At 37.9% G+C, this 20,419-nt stretch overlaps 1 pseudogene; it reads left to right on the top strand.

Annotated features, from left to right (window-relative positions):
* Positions 1-17,883: 17,883 nt before the first annotated feature.
* Positions 17,884-18,790, top strand: LOC140850182 (olfactory receptor 4C15-like; annotated as a pseudogene).
* Positions 18,791-20,419: the final 1,629 nt, after the last annotated feature.

Here is a 20,419-nt window from a genome sequence, read left to right on the forward strand (position 1 = left end):
TAACCTCATATAGAAAGGTAAACTCAAACTGGATCAAAGACCTGAATGTAACTCATGAAACCATTAAACTCTGGGAAAAAAACATAGGCAAAAACCTCTTAGACATAAACATGAGTGACCTCTTCTTGAACATATCTCCCCGGGCAAGGAAAACAACAGCAAAAATGAGCAAATTGGACTACATTAAGCTGAAAAGCTTCTGTACAGTGAAAGACATCATCAATAGAACAAAAAGGAATCCCACAGTATGGGAGAATATATTTGAAAATGACAGATCCGATAAAGACTTGACGTCCAGAACATATAAAGAGCTCACACGCCTCAACAAACAAAAAACAAATAACCCAATTAAAAAGTGGGCAGAGGAACTGAACAGACAGTTCCCCAAAAAAGAAATACAGATGGCCAACAGACACAATGAAAAGATGCTCCACATTGCTGATTATTAGAGAAATGCAAATTAAAACTACAATGAGTTATCACCTCATACCAGTAAGGAGAGCTGCCATCCAAAAGACAAACAACAACAAATGTTGGTGAGGCTGTGGAGAAGGGGAACCCTCCTAGACTGCTGGTGGGAATGTAAATTAGTTCAAACATTGTGAAAAGCAGTATGGAGGTTCATCAAAATGCTCAAAACAGACCTACCATTTCACCCAGGGATTCCTCTCCTAGGAATTTACCCTAAGAACACAGCAATCAAGTTTGAGAAAGACAGATGCACCCGTATGTTTATCGCAGCACTATTTACAATAGCCAAGAATTGGAAGCAACCTAAATGTGCATCAGTAGATGAATGGATAAAGAAGATGTGGTACATACACTCAATGGAATACTACTCAGCCATAAGAAGTGGAAAAATCCAACCATTTGCAGCAACATGAATGGAGCTGGAGAGTATTATGCTCAGTGAAATAAGCCAAGCGGAGAAAGAGAAATACCAAATGATTTCACTCATCTGAGGAGTATAGGAACAAAGGAAAAACTGAAGGAATAAAACAGCAGCAGAATTACAGAACCCAAAAATGGACTAACAGGTACCAAAAGGAAAGGAACTAGGGAGGATGGGTGGGCAGGGAGGGATAAGGGGGTGGAATAAGAAGGGGGTATTAAGTTTAGCATGCATGGGGGGGAGGGAGAAAGGGGAGGGTGCACAACACAGAGAGGACAAGTAGTGACTCTACAACATTTTGCTAAGATGATGGACAGTAACCATAATGTGGTTATCAGGGGGGACCTGATATAGGATAGAGCATAGTAAACATAGTATTCTTCATGTAAGTGTAGATTAAAAATTTAAAAAAAAGAAAGAAAGAAAGAAAAGGGGGAATACCCCTTGATAGGATAAAATTATTGGTAAATCAAAGATCAACACATGCTTTAAATATCCTTAATGTTGATCACTTAAAGGGTGTCAGATGATCAGGTATGGAGGTACTCTTTTCTGATAATATTCCTTTCTCTTAATTAAAAAAAAAAAAGCAGTTACTGTGTGCTGACCTCCAATGAGTTCTGCACAGTGGTATAGAGGGCATGTCAAAGTGTGGGCAAAGGATCTGTTTGTTTCTATGCAGAAGATCAAGGCCTAGCTTCGATACCCAGAAAATGATCTAAGATACGATATGAGGAGGAGCTTCCGGCATCAGCACTCTCTGGAGGACTTGTGCCGGGGGATGATCATTAAAAAGCCTCCACAGGGATCTGGATGATGCCGCAGTTGTGGCTGCATCCAGCCCACCGTCTCCTGGACTTGCCATAGGAATGAGGAGGGAGATGTCTAGACTGGCATGTGCATATAGTGAGACAACGAATTTGACCGGATCTGTACTGTTGGAACACAACCAGGAGTTGGGAGGGGTGCAAGTTGTAGCACTCCAAAATCTCATCACTATAGACTATCTACGGTTAAAAGAACATATGGGATGTGAACAGACCCCAAAATGGGCTTCTTTACGCCCCTCCCCCCGGCTTCCGGCGGGTGGAAAGAAACCCGAGTGGTTTTTTTTTGGTGATTGCTTTTTGGAAGCCTTAAAGGGACAGGGACCCAGTGCTAGGGAGGCAGGGTGGCGGGACCGGTGAGCAGGTGCCTGGGACCAACGCCTGAGGACAAAGAATATCCCGCGTTTCTCCCTGAGGGACCGGCAGGCGGGTGCCTGAGACCGGCGCCTGAGGACGGAGGAAATCGCCCGTTTTTCCTCTTTTTTTTTTTTCTCTTTTTGGTGAGTGCTTTTTTGAAGCCTTGAAAGGACAGGGACCCTGGTGCTAGGGAGACAGGGCAGCAGGACCAGTGAGCGGGTGCCTGGGACTGGCACCTGAGGACAAAAAAAAAAAAAAAGATCGCGTGTTTTTTCCTTTTTTTTTTCTTTCTGTTCCCTCTCTCATTGTTGCTGTTGTTGTTTTGGTTTGGAGAGTGCTTTTTGGAAGTCTTAAAGGGGCAGGACAGGTCACTTAGACCAGAGGCAGGGAATCTGGGGATCTCTGGGCACTCTAACGCCCTGGGCAGCAGGGAGCACAGAGGCCCCTTACGGAGATAAATAGCACCCCAGCTGCTCCCCCTCCAACGGGGCTCCACCATTTTGGAGGAAGAGCCCCAGCCAGGCCAAGCCCACAGCAACAGCGAGATAAACCCCAAAGCAACAGGGCAGGAAGCAGAAGCCCTGTCTGCACAGAGCTGCCCAGCACAAGCCACTAGAGGTCACTATTCTCCCAGGAAAAGGCCACAAACCAACAAGAAGGGAAGCGCTTCCAGCGGTCACTTGTACCAGCTCTGCAAACTATCTCTATCACCATAAAAAGGCAAAACTACAGGCAGACCAAGATCACAGAGACAACACCTGAGAGGGAGACAGACCTAACTAGTCCTCCTGAAAAAGAATTCAAAATAAAAATCATGAACATGCTGACAGAGATGCAGAGAAAAATGCAAGAGCAATGGGATGAGATGCAGAGAAAAATGCAAGAGCACAGGGATGAGATGCAGAGAAAAATGCAAGAGCACTGGGATAAAGTCTGGAAGGAGATCACAGATGTCAGGAAGGAGATCACAGAAGTGAAACAATCCCTGGAAGGATTTATAAGCAGAATGGATAAGATGCAAGAGGCCATTGAAGAAATAGAAGACAGAGAGCAGGAACGTATAGAAGCTGACATAGAGAGAGATAAAAGGATCTCCAGGAATGAAACAACACTAAGAGAAATATGTGACAAATACAAAAGGAATAATATTCGTATTATAGGGATACCAGAAGAAGAAGAAAGAGGAAAAGGGATAGAAAGTCTCTTTGAAGAAATAATTGCTGAAAACTTCCCCAAACTGGGGGACGAAATAATCAAACAGACCATGGAATTACACAGAAATCCCAACAGAAAGGATCCAAGGAGGACAACACCAAGACACATAGTAATTAAAATGGCACGGATCAAGGACAAGGAAATAGTTTTAAAGGCAGCTAGAGAGAAAAAGGTCACCTATAAAGGAAAACCCATCAGGCTAACATCAGACTTCTCAACAGAAACCCTACAGGCCAGAAGAGAATGGCATGATATACTTAATGCAATGAAACAGAAGGGCCTTGAACCAAGGATACTGTATCCAGCACGATTATCATTTAAATATGATGGCGGGATTAAACAATTCCCAGACAATCAAAAGCTGAGGGAATTTGCTTCCCACAAACCACCTCTACAGGGCATCCTACAGGGACTGCTCTAGATGGGAGCACCCCTAAAAAGAGCACAGAACAAAACACACAACATATGAAGAATGGAGGAGGAGGAATAAGAAGGGAGAGAAGAAAAGAATCTCCAGACAGTGTATATAACAGCTCAATAAGCGAGCTAAGTTAGGCAGTAAGATACTAAAGAAGCTAACCTTGAACCTTTGGTAACCACGAATCTAAAGCCTGCAATGGCAATAAGTACATATCTCTCAATAGTCACCCTAAATGTAAATGGACTTAATGCACCAATCAAAAGACACAGAGTAATAGAATGGATAAAAAAGCAAGACCCATCTAAATGCTACTTACAAGAAACTCACCTTAAACCAAAAGATAAGCATAGACTAAAAGTCAAGGGATGGAAAAACATATTTCAGGCATACAACAGTGAGAAGAAAGCAGGGGTTGCAGTACTAATATCAGACAAAATAGACTTCAAAACAAAGAAAGTAACAAGAGATAAAGAAGGATACTACATAATGATAAAGGGCTCAGTCCAACAAGAGGATATAACCATTCTAAATATATATATACCCAATACAGGAGCACCAGCATATGTGAAGCAAATACTAACAGAAATAAAGAGGGAAATAGACTGCAATGCATTCATTGTAGGAGACTTCAACACACCACTCACCCCAAAGGATAGAACCACCGGGCAGAAAATAAGTAAAGACACACAGGCACTGAACAACACACTAGAACAGATGGACCTAATAGACATCTATAGAACTCTACATCCAAAAGCAACAGGATATACATTCTTCTCAAGTGCACATGGAACATTCTCCAGAATAGACCACATCCTAGCTCACATAAAGAGCATAAGTAAATTCCAAAATATTGAAATTCTGCCAACCAATTTTTCAGACCACAAAGGTATGAAAGTAGAAATAAATTCTACAAAGAAAACAAAAAGGCTCACAAACACATGGAGGCTTAACAGCATGCTACTAAATAATCAATGGATCAATGAACAAATCAAAATAGAGATCAAGGAATATATAGAAACAAATGACAACAACAACAGTAAGCCCAAAATTCTGTGGGATGCAGCGAAAGCAGTCTTAAGAGGAAAGTATATAGCAATCCAGGCACACTTGAAGAAGGAAGAACAATCCCAAATGAATAGTCTAACATCACAATTATTAAAACTGGAAAAAGAAGAACAAAGGAGGCCTAAAGTCAGCAGAAGGAGGTACATAATAAAGATCAGAGAAGAAATAAACAAAATTCAGAGGAATAAAACAACAGCAAAAATCAACGAAACCAAGAGCTGGTTCTTTGAGAAAATAAACAAAATAGATAAGCCTCTAGCCCAACTTATTAAGAGAAAAAGAGAGTCAACACAAATCAATATAATCAGAAATGAGAATGGAAAAATCACGACAGACTCCACAGAAATACAAAGAATTATTAAAGACTACTATGAAAACCTGTATGCCAACAAGCTAGAAAACCTAGAAGAAATGGACAACTTCCTAGAAAAATACAATCTCCCGAGACTGACCAAGGAAGAAACACAAAAGTTAAACAAACCAATTACAAGCAAAGAAATTGAAATAGTAATCAAAAAACTACCCAAGAACAAAACCCCGGGGCTGGACGGATTTACCTCGGAATTTTATCAGACACACAGAGAAGACATAATACTCATTCTCCTTAAAGTGTTCCACAAAATAGAAGAAGAGGGAATACTCCCAAACTCATTCTATGAGGCCAACATCACCCTAATACCAAAACCAGGCAAAGACCCCACCAAAAAAGAAAATTACAGACCAATATCCCTGATGAATGTAGATGCAAAAATACTCAATAAAATATTAGCAAAAAGAATTCAACAGTACATCAAAAGGATCATACACCATGACCAAGTGGGTTTCATCCCAGGGATGCAAGGAAGGTACAACATTCGAAAATCCATCAACATCATCCACCACATCAACAAAAAGAAAGACAAAAACCACATGATCATCTCCATAGATCCTGAAAAAGCATTTGACAAAATTCAACATCCATTCATGGTAAAAACTCTCAGCAAAATGGGAATAGAGGGCAAGTACCTCAACATAATAAAGGCCATATATGATAAACCCCCAGCCAGCATTATACAGAACAGCGAGAAGCTGAAAGCATTTCCTCTGAGATCGGGAAACAGACAGGGATGCCCACTCTCCACACTGTTATTTAACATAGTAATGGAGGTCCTAGCCACGGAAATCAGACAAAACAAAGAAATACAAGGAATCCAGATTGGTAAAGAATAAGTTAAACTGTCACTATTTGCAGATGATATGATACTGTAAATAAAAAACCCTAAAGACTCCACTCCAAAACTACTAGAACTGATATCGGAATACAGCAAAGTTGCAGGATACAAAATTAACACACAGAAATCTGTAGCTTTCCTATACACTAACAACGAATCAATAGAAAGAGAAATCAGGAAAACAATTCCATTCACCATTGCATCAAAAAGAATAAAATACCTAGGAATAAACCTAACCAAAGAAGTGAAAGACTTATACTCTGAAAACTACAAGTCACTCTTAAGAGAAATTAAAGGGGACACTAATAAATGGAAACTCATCCCATGCTCATGGCTAGGAAGAATTAATATCGTCAAAATGGCCATCCTGCCCAAAGCAATATACAGATTTGATGCAATCCCACTCAAATTACCAGCAACATTCTTCAATGAATTGGAACAAATAATTCAAAAATTCATATGGAAACACCAAAGACCCCGAATAGCCAAAGCAATCCTGAAAAAGAAGAATAAAGTAGGGGGGATCTCACTCCCCAACTTCAAGCTCTACTACAAAGCCATAGTAATCAAGACAATTTGGTACTGGCGCAACAACAGAGCCACAGACCAGTAGAACACATTAGAGACCCCAGAAATTAACCCAAACATATATGGTCAATTAATATTTGATAAAGGAGCCATGGACATACAATGACAAAATGACAGTCTCTTCAACAGATTGTGCTGGCAAAACTGGACAGCTACATGTAGGAGAATGAAACTGGACCATTGTCTAACCCCATATACAAAGGTAAACTCAAAATGGATCAAAGACCTGAATGTAAGTCATGAAACCATTAAACTCTTGGAAAAAAATATGGGCAAAAACCTCTTAGACATAAACATGAGTGATCTCTTCTTGAACATATCTCCCCGGGCAAGGAAAACAACAGCAAAAATGAGCCAGTGAGACTACATTAGCTGAAAAGCTTCTGTACAGTGAAAGACATCATCAATAGAACAAAAAAGAACCCTACAGTATTGGAGAATATATTTGAAAATGACAGATCCGATAAAGGCTTGACATCCAGAATATATAAAGAGCTCACACACCTCAACAAACAAAAAACAAATAACCCAATTAAAAAATGGGCAGAGGAACTGAACAGACAGTTCCCCAAAAAAGAAATACAGATGGCCAACAGACACATGAAAAGATGCTCCACATCGCTAATTATCAGAGAAAAGCAAATTAAAACTACAATGAGGTATCACCTCACACCAGTAAGGATAGCTGCCATCCAAAAGACAAACAACAACAAATGTTGGCGAGGCTGTGGAGAAAGGAGAACCCTCCTACACTGCTGGTGGGAGTGTAATTTAGTTCAACCATTGTGGAAAGCAGTATGGAGGTGCATCAAAATGCTCAAAACAGACCTACCATTTGACCCAGGAATTCCACTCCTAGGAATTTACCCTAAGAACGCAGCAATCAAGTTTGAGAAAGACAGATGCACTCCTATGTTTATCGCAGCACTATTTACAATAGCCAAGAATTGGAAGCAACCTAAATGTCCATCGGTAGATGAATGGATAAAGAAGATGTGGTACATATACACAATGGAATACTACTCAGCCATAAGAAGTGGAAAAATCCAACCATTTGCAGCAACATGGATGGAGCTGGAGAGTATTATGCTCAGTGAAATAAGCCAAGCGGAGAAAGAGAAATACCAAATGATTTCACTCATCTGAGGAGTATAGGAACAAAGGAAAAACTGAAAGAACAAAACAGCAGTGGAATTACAGAACCCAAAAATGGACTAACAGGTACCAAAGGGAAAGGAACTAGGGAGGATGGGTCGGCAGGGAGGGATATGGGGGGGCAAGAAGAAGGGGGATATTAAGATTAGCATGCATGGGGGGGAGGGAGAAAGGGAGGGTGTGCTGCACAACACAGAGAGGACAAGTAGTGACTCTACAACATTTTGCTAAGCTGATGGACAGTAACCGTAATGTGGTTGTTAGGGGGGACCTGATATAGGGGAGAGCATAGTAAACATAGTATTCTTCATGTAAGTGTAGATTAAAAATTAAAAAAAAAAAAAAGAAAGAAGGAAAGAAAGAAAAGGGGGATTACTCCTTAACAGGATAAAACAATTGGTAAATCAAAGATCAACGTATGTTTTAAATATCCTTAATGTTGATCACTTAAAGGGTGTCAGGTGATCAGGTATGGAGGTACTTTTTTCTGATAATATTCCTTTCTCTTAATTAAAAAAAAAAATGCAGTTACTGTGTGCTGACCTCCAATGAGTTCTGCACAGTGGTATAGAGGGCATGTCAAAGTGTGGGCAAAGGGTCTGTTTGTTTCTATGCAGAAGATCAAGGCCTAGCTTGGCTACCCAGAAAATGAACTAAGATACGATATGAGGAGGAGCTTCCGGCATCAGCACTCTCTGGAGGACTTGTGCCGGGGGATGATCATCAAAAAGCCTCCACAGGGATCCGGACGATGCTGCGGTTGTGGCTGCGTCCATCCCACCGTCTCCTGGACTTGCCACTGGAATGAGGAGGGAGATGTCTAGGCTGGCATGTGCATACAGTGAGACAACGAATTTGACCGGATCTGTACTGTTGGAACTCAACCAGGAGTTGGGAGGGGTGCAAGTTGTAGCACTCCAAAATCTCATGACTATAGACTATCTATGGTAAAAAGAACATATGGGATGTGAACAGATCCCAGAAATGGGCTGCTTTAATTTGTCTGATCATTCAAGTACAGTTGGACAATATCCATCATATCATAGATAAATTTTCACAAATGCCTAGGGTGCCTAAATGGTTTTCTTGGCTTCACTGGAGATGGATGGTAATTATAGATTTGCTTTGTTTATGTCACCGTATTCCTATTATGTTAATATGTGTGTGCAAATTAGTTAGTAGTTTAAAACCTACACATACTTAAGGTACTATACAAGAAGATATGTCAAAGAAATAATCGATCCTCCCATGTTTCCTTCATATGCTACATCTATAGCTTTTCTTCTTCCTTCCTAATTACAACCCTTAAATAGAATTCGTGCCTCATATCGAATTTACCGAGTATCATAATTCCTCCAGGTGGTAAAGATACCTCGAGACAAGTGCTGGGCATAGAAGCCACAGGGCATAAATCTGCAAAGAAGTAAAAAGTTAACCTTTGCAAACAATATGTCTTCTCTCTCACTTACCAACTTTACATTTCCCTGTATGGCCCCGGAAGATGACTGGTTAGCCAGAGACGGGTAAGATTCCTCAAGGGAGGAACAACCTAAGACAGGCACAGTCGCAGGGGGGCCATCAGGTGAGAATTTGGGGATCAACAGAGGTGAGGCTCAGAACCTCACCCCCCCTGCTTTGAGAGAAATCTTCCGCATCCGTGGATGTCTTGCTGCCCTTGTCTAGCCTGGATTAATACTTAGTCCATAGGCACACACCTGATCATCTGATCATCTACATTTGCCTTCTTACAGCACTAAACTATGTTTTCTACCTTTATCTTGCATCTACCTACCACTTCAGCATTTTATTAAAAATAAAAATAATAATAATAATAGGAGAAATGTGGGATCAACATATAAATCAAGTACAAAAATCAAACGAATATTCATATTTGACCTGATTGTTTATAGGTCATAATGCATGATCAAAACCGAAAGTTTCTGTGATGAATGCCCTTGTACTGTTCACCATGTAAGAATTTATTCACTATGTAAGAATTCGTTCACCATGTAAGAACTTGTTTGTTATGCTTCAGAAGATTGGAGACTGACGAGAATTAGGCTTGAGATGGATTAATGATTGTACATTGAGCGTTGACCCCCCTGTACTGAATTTTATTGTTGTTAACAACCATTTGATCAATAAATATGAGAGATGCCCTCTCAAAAAAAAAAAAAAATGGGCTGCTTTAATTTGTCTGATTGTTCAAGTACAGTTGGACAATATCCATCATATCATAGATAAATTTTCACAAACACCTAGGGTGCCTAAATGGTTTTCTTGGCTTCACTGGAGATGGATGGTAATTATAGATTTGCTTTGTTTATGTCACCATATTCCTATTACGTTAATATGTGTGTGCAAATTCGTTAGTAGTTTAAAACCTATGCATACTTAAGGTACTCTACAAGAAGATATGTCTATGAAATAATCAATCCTCCCATGTTTCCTTCCATATGCCTCATCTATAGCTTTTCTTCTTCCTTCCTAATTACAACCCTTAAATAGAATTCGTGCCTCATATTGAATTTACCGAGTATCATAATTCCTCCGGGTGTAAAGATACCTCGAGACAAGTCCTGGGCATAGAAGCCACAGGGCATAAATCTGCAAAGAAGTAAAAAGCTAACCTTTGCAAACAGTATGGCTTCTCTCTCACTTACCAACTTTACGTTTCCCTGTATGGCCCCGGAAGATGACTGGTTAGCCAGAGACGGGTAAGATTCCTCAAGGGAGGAACAACCTAAGACAGGCACAGTCGCAGGGGGGCCATCAGGTGAGAATTTGGGGATCAACAGAGGTGAGGCTCAGAACCTCACCCCCCCTGCTTTGAGAGAAATCTTCTGCATCCATGGATGTTTTGCAGCCCTTGTCTAGCCTGGATTAATACTTAGTCCATAGGCACACACCTGATCATCTGATCATCTACATTTGCCCTCTTACAGCACTAAACTATGTTTTCTACCTTTATCTTGCATCTACCTACCACTTCAGCATTTTATTAAAAATAAAAATAATAATAATAATAGAGGGAGAAATGTGGGATCAACATATAAATCAAGTACAAAAATCAAACGAATATTCATATTTGACCTGATTGTTTATAGGTCATAATGCGTGATCAAAACCGAAAGTTTCTGTGATGAATGCCCTTGTACTGTTCACCATGTAAGAATTTATTCACTATGTAAGAATTCGTTCACCATGTAAGAACTTGTTCATTATGCTTCAGAAGATTGGAGACTGACGAGAATTAGGCTTGAGATGGATTAATGATTGTACATTGAGCATTGACCCCCCTATACTGAATTTTATTGTTGTTAACAACCATTTGATCAATAAATATGAGAGATGCCCTCTCAAAATAAATAAATAAATAAATAAATAAGTAGGATATACACATGTAGAGAGTGACAGCGTCCTTAGTGTGGATCTTCTGCATGAGCCAAGTCCAACCTTTTCCTCAAGCTTCAATCCAATGCTACATTCCATCAGAATAAACAGACCTGCCATTCCCTCCAAAAAATGAAAAGAAGAAAGTTCCCTTAATGTCTAGAAATTGTGCTTTTCGTTTTAAAGTAATAACATGTCACAACCAGGTACTACAAAAGAGAAAAGTAACATTCTGGATTGATCTATAACATCTTTGCATTTTATACATAAAATTTGTTATCTGTTAAGAAGCAGTTATCGCTACTCTGTCCCCAAAGCATTAAATATCATTATGGGTTTACGCTGTGCCTTATCTCAGAACTCACCTCTTTCATTGACTAAGTGCAAAGGTGTGCTGGTCTAATCCTAAAAGGGAACACTGTATTCCGTCCCAATATACACAGTGTTCCATTCCTGAATAGGAAGGGAAATGGAAGCATCTTCAAATAGAAACACAGGAGCAGTTAAAGAAAGAAAAAAGGAAAACACCTTCTAATTGGTTGGGGACATAAAAGTTTTGCAAACACTTAAGCAAGTCATACCGTGGATAACTGTGTCTTAAAAAATCTGGTGCATGGGAAATTTCCAAACCCTGAGGGGAACTGAGAGGCAATTCTGCAGGCCCGTGACCTCTCAGGGAATCCTCTTAATTCCGGTAGGAACTCAGGGGAGCAATTTTTGCTTCTTTATTTTTTTTCCCCAAGACCATGTCAAAGACAGTGCCCGAGAAGCAGTGAGGAACATCTCTTCCTCACCTGCCAGAGATGCCCTTCCCCTCTGTCGTAGATGGAGAAGTAAAATTTCGAAGCATTTTGCATTTCTCTTGCCATGGAATGGATTTTTTCCATAGAGAATAGGAGATTGCCACTACTGGAAATTTCAAGGAACTGACATATGGTAAGATCTATCATTCACATTTTGGCATTTTCAGAGAGGATTTTAAAATGTGATATATATTTAAAAGTATGGTGTTGAGGTCCAGGCTTCCAAGTTTAATGTAAGCATGAGTCTATCCTAATACTTGTGCTACTTAAACAAACTTTTGGACCTCAAATATTTATTTTTAATGAAGATTATACATTATCAAGCCCAAAGGATTGAAAAAAAATAATAAATATACAGTGGACAGGACAACATTTGACACATAATATGTGCTCACTGATAAGAAGCAAAGTTTTTCAAAGGGTTAGGAGTAACTGTTACTACAATCTAATGAAATTAGATCTTGCTTCAGTTTTTCATTTTCAAGTAAAATCCAAATAACCATGAAATGCAACAAGTGCATTTTTTTTCTTAGTTATCCAACAGCATTTTGCTTAGTCTTACTAGTTATATTCTCATTTATCCCTCATTTCATGCTGTCCCCATCCTGATGTTATTGATTACAAAGTGGAACTTTTTGAGACCATATGAAGAATACTGATACGAAATTGCTAATTCAAGTACAGTTTATCATTTATGGAGTTATTTATATATAATGTAGCACTTAATAGTCCCACAACAAAACCTTAACACAGCACAGGGAGAGACATTATGGGGAAGAAAGAGTGTTGTGCTCAAGCCACAGAGCAAAGTATTCTGATGTTAAATATGTCCACTTAATTTACTTTAAGTGCATTTGATGTAAACAACATGAGATTTCTGTTTCAGAATTGTTCAAGAAAGTTTAAATGACTGAAGTTCTGCACTATTTTAGTGCTAGTTATTGCGGTTTTGTCCTCTCTGAAAATGAGCTAAATCACTTAGTCAACGTAAAAGAGAAGGTCAGGCATCCATCAGGAAGAACACCGGTGTTGTTTTTTCCCCCAAATTCTTAAAATACAAATAATAGTATTAAAAAGTCTGTGACTTTAGGAGATTCAGAAGACTAATAGTGAGGGGAGAGAAAAGGATCTGAAATCTCATAAAAACGTCTTTCCCAGATTATCAGGAAAAGGAAAGTGCTTAACTAGACCAACAAAGAATATATATTTTATTGCTGAAGTAAAAAATAATCCTGGATCACAAAATACAGTGTATTTAAGGAACTTAAAAGAAAATTGAGAATTGGTAATGTATTCTTTTACTTAGTGATTATATTTCTTTAGAAAAATACATGCAAATGTGACTGATATGCACATATAGGTATATATAAATGAATATAAAATTCACTGCTTGAAATATAAATACAAAACACTGCTTATAATGGCAACCTTGAACAGAATAAGCTGTTTCGTGTGGGAATATTTGAAATTCAAATGCTATCAAAGTGCACACAGAGGGCGGGTGGACCATGAGAGATGTGGATCTTTATGGAAAGTTTACAGGAGTAAAAAATTTTAGTATAAGATTCTATGTTATATTTGCATCTTAGTTCCACTTATGAACATTGATTATACTGTATAGAAAATAAAACTGTCCTCAAACCCCATCTCTTTACCCTGAACTATATAAGTGATAGGAAATGTGTTATTGTGGGTTTTAAACTTGATTTTTAATTTTAAATTTCCATTAGTTCTATCAAGATCATATTGAAAACAAAAAATCTCTGCCATTATCGTATCTTCCCATCATGAGTTAAAAATTATATTAAAATGTGTATACAAATGGTCAAAGTTATTACCATTTTTCTTCTTTTTCTCATTTAACATATTGTAAAACCACTTTGTCTATGTCCTCACTTTATTAGTGTTTTATTCACAACATTTGTGCAACTGATTTGTAGTAATCTCATTTACATAAATATCTTCCTATTATTGAACATATAGATATTTCTAAATTTTCACTATTATAAATGAAATAACATCATCTTCCATTATAAAACTTAGAGCACCTCATTTCATTTTCAAAGTAATTTTTAGGGTTTGGGTTATAGAATACACATACTTTTCTGTTTTTATTTTTTGGAAGTTTTGCTCTATTAATTTTTTTTTAATTTAGGTATAATTCATATACAATACTATATTGGTTTCGTGTATACAACATAGTGATTCAACAGTTATATACATTATTAAATACTCATCTCACTAATTTAGTTACTGCCAACATAGAATGACGTTACAGAACTATTGACTATATTCTCTATTATATACTTTCATCCCTGTGACTAATTTATATCATGATTTTGCTCCTCTTTATCTCCTTCACCTATTTCATCCACCCACCCTAATCCCTCCCCTGTGGTAACCACCAGTCATCTCTCAGTGTCTAAGAGTCTATTGCTATTTTGTTCATTTTGTTTTGTTTTTAAGATTCCACATATAAGTGAAATAATATGGTATTTGTCTTTCTCCCCGAGGCTTATTTCATTTAGCATTAAACCCTCTAATTCCATCCCTGTTGTCACAAATGGCAGGATTTCTTTTCTTTATGGTTGAGTAATACTCCACTGTATATATGTACCACTTCTTTTTTCATCTATTGATGGACACTTCACATGTTTATGATTCTGGAAAAATTTGCTACAGTGTTTTACACAAGGATACCACATATGAAGCAGTTTCATTGCAATTTTAGAGTTAATATAATTTCAAAACCCTGATTTTGGAAACATGTATTTTATTGTTTTGATGGATTCAGTTTTCCAGCTCACTTTGTGTGTATAGATACTGTTTAGAAATAATGCTGATATCAATATTATACATGTTCCTTTAGAGTTCTAATTATAAATCATGTTCATAATAACTGTCTCACTTGACTGTCATGGACCAGTGGCTTAAACAAGTGTTATTATATATCTATTTTATGGGAGAGGATCCTGAGGTTTAGTGGTTTCTTTAAGACACATAACTATTAAGTGATGTAACTGCTAGTTTTTTGATACAAAAAACTGGACAATTATTATATTATTTTTAACTAATTTTTTATTTTGCAATACTTTTGGATTAGTAGACAAGTTGCCAAGCTATAGAGAGTTCCTGTATACTCCTCACTGAGTTTTCTCTACTATTATCATCTTACGTTACCATGATTATATGTGTTAAAACTATGACATTAACATTGACATATTACTCTTAAGGAGACCCCAGATTTTATTCATATTTTACTGATTTTTCCACTACTGTAATTTTCTGCTCTAAGATTTAGCCCAGGACAACACAAGCATTACTACAATTACCTTTTGAATGGCTTAAAATCATAAACCTTGTGATCATAAACCACAGGATACTGTACTCTTCCACTGTGAGAGTTTCAAGACTAATTTTGGAAATTCTTTTTGTATGAAAAAAGAAAGGGTTTGTTTGTTTATAGCTACTGAACATTTTAATTCTAAAATGGTATTACTCTTAGAAACTCTACAAATAAGGGACTTCAAGAGCCTAAGACTTATTCAATCACTAGATTAATACAGAGCTGAGGTCTTCCTCTCCGCGTCCTCACCCAATTTGTTTTTTGTACAATGCTACCTGAAAAATAAATGCACACCTGTTGGTCTGAGGGCCACAATAATTTATTAAGGATGTTTAAAAGTGTTGCACATTTAAACAATACCATATCTGCCCTCTGACCAAAAATATTTTATGTTTGAACAAATAAAAGGAGGAGTAAAAGTATTTAACAGCTGTGGTCATGGTAAAGCAGGGATTATAGTAAAACCATTGTCATTTGTGCTGTGTCAGGGGTTCTGGGGGGTGTTCTCACTATTCATCCTGATTTTTCTCCTACACTTCTGTGTAACTGTATTTATGTATATTTCCTTATCTGATTCTCACAAGTACCCTATAAATAGGCATTATTATTATACCCTGTTACAAAGGAAAAATCTGAGTCTTTGTTAATTTTAAGTAACTTTTCCATCACTTGATGTAACTGAATAGAAGAGCCTGAGGTTCCAAACCTGGGTGAACTGGAGCTGATGTTCTTATTCATTTCATTTCGTTGTTTTTCCTGCTTTGACCCCAGGATAAGCTGATCGCTGCTGGATCATGTACTGATAATCTTTACTTCTTAGTAAATGGTTATTAACTGATCCAATGACCTTATAGGGCTTGTTTAACACTTGATTTCTTGGTGACAGCTTGTAGCTGGATATAGAGTTCTATTGCAGGCATTGTTTAGGAGTGTCTAGTACCCTGGAAACATAATGGAAATCATTATTTTAAAGTAAGGAAAAAGACAGATATTAGTATGTACAATTGTATATTTGTTAGTTTTATTAGCATTGTGAATTGTTTTGTTAACTAAGTGGCATTCATAAAAATCAGATTAATTCTCACATGAAAGCCCCATTATTCTTTTATACACCTATTTAACAAATATAGATTATATGAATACATATGCACAGAAACATCTGCCACTTGACAAATTTATGTTATATGTACAGGTGAGAGCACAATCATCCTTCAGAGCAGTGTCTTGAAATGGAAAATTAAGTCAAAAGATGGAGTAATTATCTGAATGACTCATGGAAAAGCTTTCTGTGGGTAAGGTGGCTGGCTTTCAAATTGAGAAAATAGTAAGTACAATTGGTAAGGACATTTTACCATAAGCAACATTTTTACAGTTTACATTTTGACCCTTATAATCCTGTGAGATGAGCAGGTGGGTTTATTGCTTACCTATGTGGTTGTTTTCAATCTGTATCTGCAAATAACTGGGCCATTACCTTCTGAATCTACATTGTTTGTTCTGTGTCCTTCATCAAGGGACCTCATTCAAACATGAACAAAGGAATCAGAAGGCTTTTCAGAAGGCTTTAACTTCTACAGGTAGATGGAGACAGTAGAAAGGTCACCCCTGCTCTGAAGTTCTTGCTAGAAAGGGAAAATCCTTGCTCCTATCTCTGTTGATTCAGTGGGAAGGACTTGGATGTTAAGAGTCATAGGTTCTGTGTTAATTTCCAGATCCAGCATCTGTTATTTGTTTGGCCTTTTCTCTTTAGGCATGAATTTCCTACCAGTAAAGTAGGGATAATAAGACCTAACATGGACTGCGCCTTAGGTACTAGGCCCTGAACAATTGTTCTCATTCTATTATTTAACTTATTCATTATGACAACACTCTGAAGTGGGTATTTATTATAAACATGCTTATTTTAAAATGATGAATGAGGGGGAAAAAAACAACACATGCATCCTTGTTCTATGTTAGAATAGAGGAACACACTTTTCCATAGATTTTTCTTTTTTTATAAGGAATGAATTAATTCATCTTAAATGCCCAATTCAATTCAGACTTTTAGAGAAATGGGGGAGTAGCCATGAATTTTGTATGCTTCATAAGCTGGATGTTATTCCTTCTTCTATTTGTACATAAGGCAGTCTCCCGATCAGGGATGGCTGGCAAGTCACCCTTGCCCCCACTCTGCTGATGGCAGGCATGACCAATAGATTGCTGTCCTCCTTTCCTCAGAATTTAGATGTGGCTTCAGAATCCTTCTCAACAATTCACTCCAGTAACCTGCTACTAAGTGACAAGAGGTGGCAGTTGAGAAAAACACTATTCATCCCTATCACATGTAGATACTTCCCTTCCCCTATATTGAAGCTTTGGCTATATTAAAATATTTAATAAGTTTTCTTCTCAATTCTGCCTGACCTCCACTATCATCTTCAACAGATTTCTAATGTTGTGTTCTCAATGGCAGTAGAAACACATAAGATAATATTTCACATGAATGCACCACCTTCTTGATGACTATGATAATACCAACCATAAATTGGTCTGAGATGAATTTTTCTTTCTCATGTTTGTGGCTTCCACATGCCCACAGTGACAGCTTTTAGCTTTACCTTGGAGATTATGCAAAATCAAAGTTTTGTAACTGAATTTGTCCTCCTGGGGCTTTCACAGGATCCCAATGTCCAGAAAATAGTGTTTGTTGTTTTCTTGGTCAGCTACATTGCAACTGTGGGGGGCAACCTGCTCGTTGTGGCAACTCTCATCAGCAGTCTGACACTCCTTGGCTCCCCCATGTACTAGTTCTTGGTTTTCCTGTCCTTCCTGAATGCATGCTTATCCACTGTCATTGCCCAGAAGATGATTGTGGACTCTCTCTATGAAAGGAAAACCATCTCCTTTAAAGGCTGCATGACCCAGCTCTTTGCTGAGCACTTTTTTGCTGGGGTGGAGGTGATTGTCCTCATGGCCATGGCCTTTGACCATTATGTGGCCATCTGCAAACCCTTGCACTACTCTTCTATCATGAACTGGCGGCTCTGTGGCATTCTGATGGCAGTAGCCTGGACAGGAGGCTTCCTACATTCCATGATACAAATTCTCTTTACTTTCCAGCTGCCTTTCTGTGGTCCCAATGTCATTAATCACTTCATGTGTGACTTGTACCCATTACTGGAGCTCACCTGCACTGATACTCATATCTTTGGCCTCTTAGTAGTCACCAACAGTGGGTTCATTTGCATCATAATCTTCTCTTTGTTGCTTGTCTCCTATGGTGTCATCTTGCTCTCTTTGAGAGCCCATAGTACTGAAGGCCAGAGGAAAGCTCTCTCCACCTGCGAATCTCACATTGCTGCTGTGGATTTGTTCTTTGTCCCATGCTTTCTCCTTTGACAAAATGGTGGCAGTATTTTACACCATCTTAACTCCCTTACTTAACCCTTTGATTTATACTTTCAGGAATAGGGAAGTGAAAAATGCCATGAGGAAAGTATGGAACAGAAAAATGGTGGTTTCTAATGAAAAATAAAGCATTCAACTTTGAAAAAAATTTTAAAGTTAAGGGAGAAAAAGTCAAATTCTCTAGACAAAAACTTTATGTGGATGGGCCTTCTTTGACAGAAGGTAATGTAATGTAACAAAAAATGGAGTAATACTGGGTTAGGAACAGTGTTTTCACTGACGTCGCGTATCAACTCTGATTTGGCAACTCAGTATCTTCCTATGTGAATTACAAGAGATGAATTTTGTGCTTACTTAGAATCTAAAAATTAAAAAAAAAAGATTGAAAAGAGGAGCTTATCAGACCTCTTGCCATTCATTCCATGTTTTGAAAAAGCTTTAGGGAGGGATGGGAAAACATCTTAGAGATTAGAAACAGAGGCACTCAAATTATTTCAAGAATATGAGAAGAACACTGACCTCAGTGACTGAAGAGAAAAAAAATCAGAACTCAGGATCAGAAGAGATAAGGTCATTCTTGAACCTTAACTGTGCGTGTTTTTGTATCAGTGATTATTCTTTGTTTTTAAAAATAGCCACTTGAACATTGGGTTCTATGGCCCCCTCCTCCCCGCCAGCGACTCCATTTGTTGAGAGCACTTATCAGTTTCTGATATACTACATTAATTACTTACCTTTTGGCCTGCCTTTTCTCATAGACTAAGCTATGAGGCAGGGAATATTTCTCTCCCTTTGGTTCACTAATGTATCAGTAGTGTCTACAACAGCCTGCAGTCGAAGCTTATTAAATATCTGTTGAATACATGAATAAATGAGATACCTTCCCATATTCAAATTTTAACTTCTCTCTAACACTAATACACTAAAATGTCATGTTTGGAGAAGGAATGTAGTTATTGCTGATATTAGCCCTTAGATCTCAAAGATAACTTTAATTCTTGCCTTGGCATAGCACGAAAATAATGCCAGTCTTCTCAATCCATTCTTCTTTTTTTAATTGAAGTATAGTTAATAAACAATCTTATACTGATTTCAGGTGTCCAACACAGTGGTTCCAGTTGCCCATATTATTAAATCCTCACCCCAACTAGTATGGTTACTATCTGTCAACATAGGAAGATGTTACAGAATTATTAGCTATATTCTCCACGCTGTACTACCATCCCTATGACCAACTTATATTGAGAGTTTTTGTGCTCCTCTATCCCCCTCACCCTACCTACCAACCCAACCTACCAACCCACCCAACCCTCTGCCATGGTTACTACCGGTCACTTCTCAGTGTCTTTGAGCCTATTGTTATTTTATTCGTTTTGTTTTGTTTTTTTAGAATCCACATATAAGTGACATCATACGGCATTTGCCTTTTTCTGCCTGGCTTATTTCACTCAGTATAATACCCTCTAGCTCCATTCATGTTGTCACAAAAGGCAGGATTTCTTTCTTTTTTTATGGCTGAATAATATTCCTTTGTATATTTGTACTACCTCTTCTTTATCCACTCATCTGTTGATGGACACTGGTTGCTTTTATATTTTGGCTTTTGTAAATAATGTGGCAATAAACCTAGGAGTGCATGTATCTTTTTGAATCAGACATTTTGTTTTCTTTGAGTAAGCTTGTAGAAACAGAGTTACTGAACCATATGGTATTTCTATTTTTAGACTTTTGAGGAACCTCCATACTGTTTTCCACA

This window comes from Manis javanica, chromosome 6 (genome assembly GCF_040802235.1).
Source record: "Manis javanica isolate MJ-LG chromosome 6, MJ_LKY, whole genome shotgun sequence".
Taxonomy (NCBI): domain Eukaryota; kingdom Metazoa; phylum Chordata; class Mammalia; order Pholidota; family Manidae; genus Manis; species Manis javanica.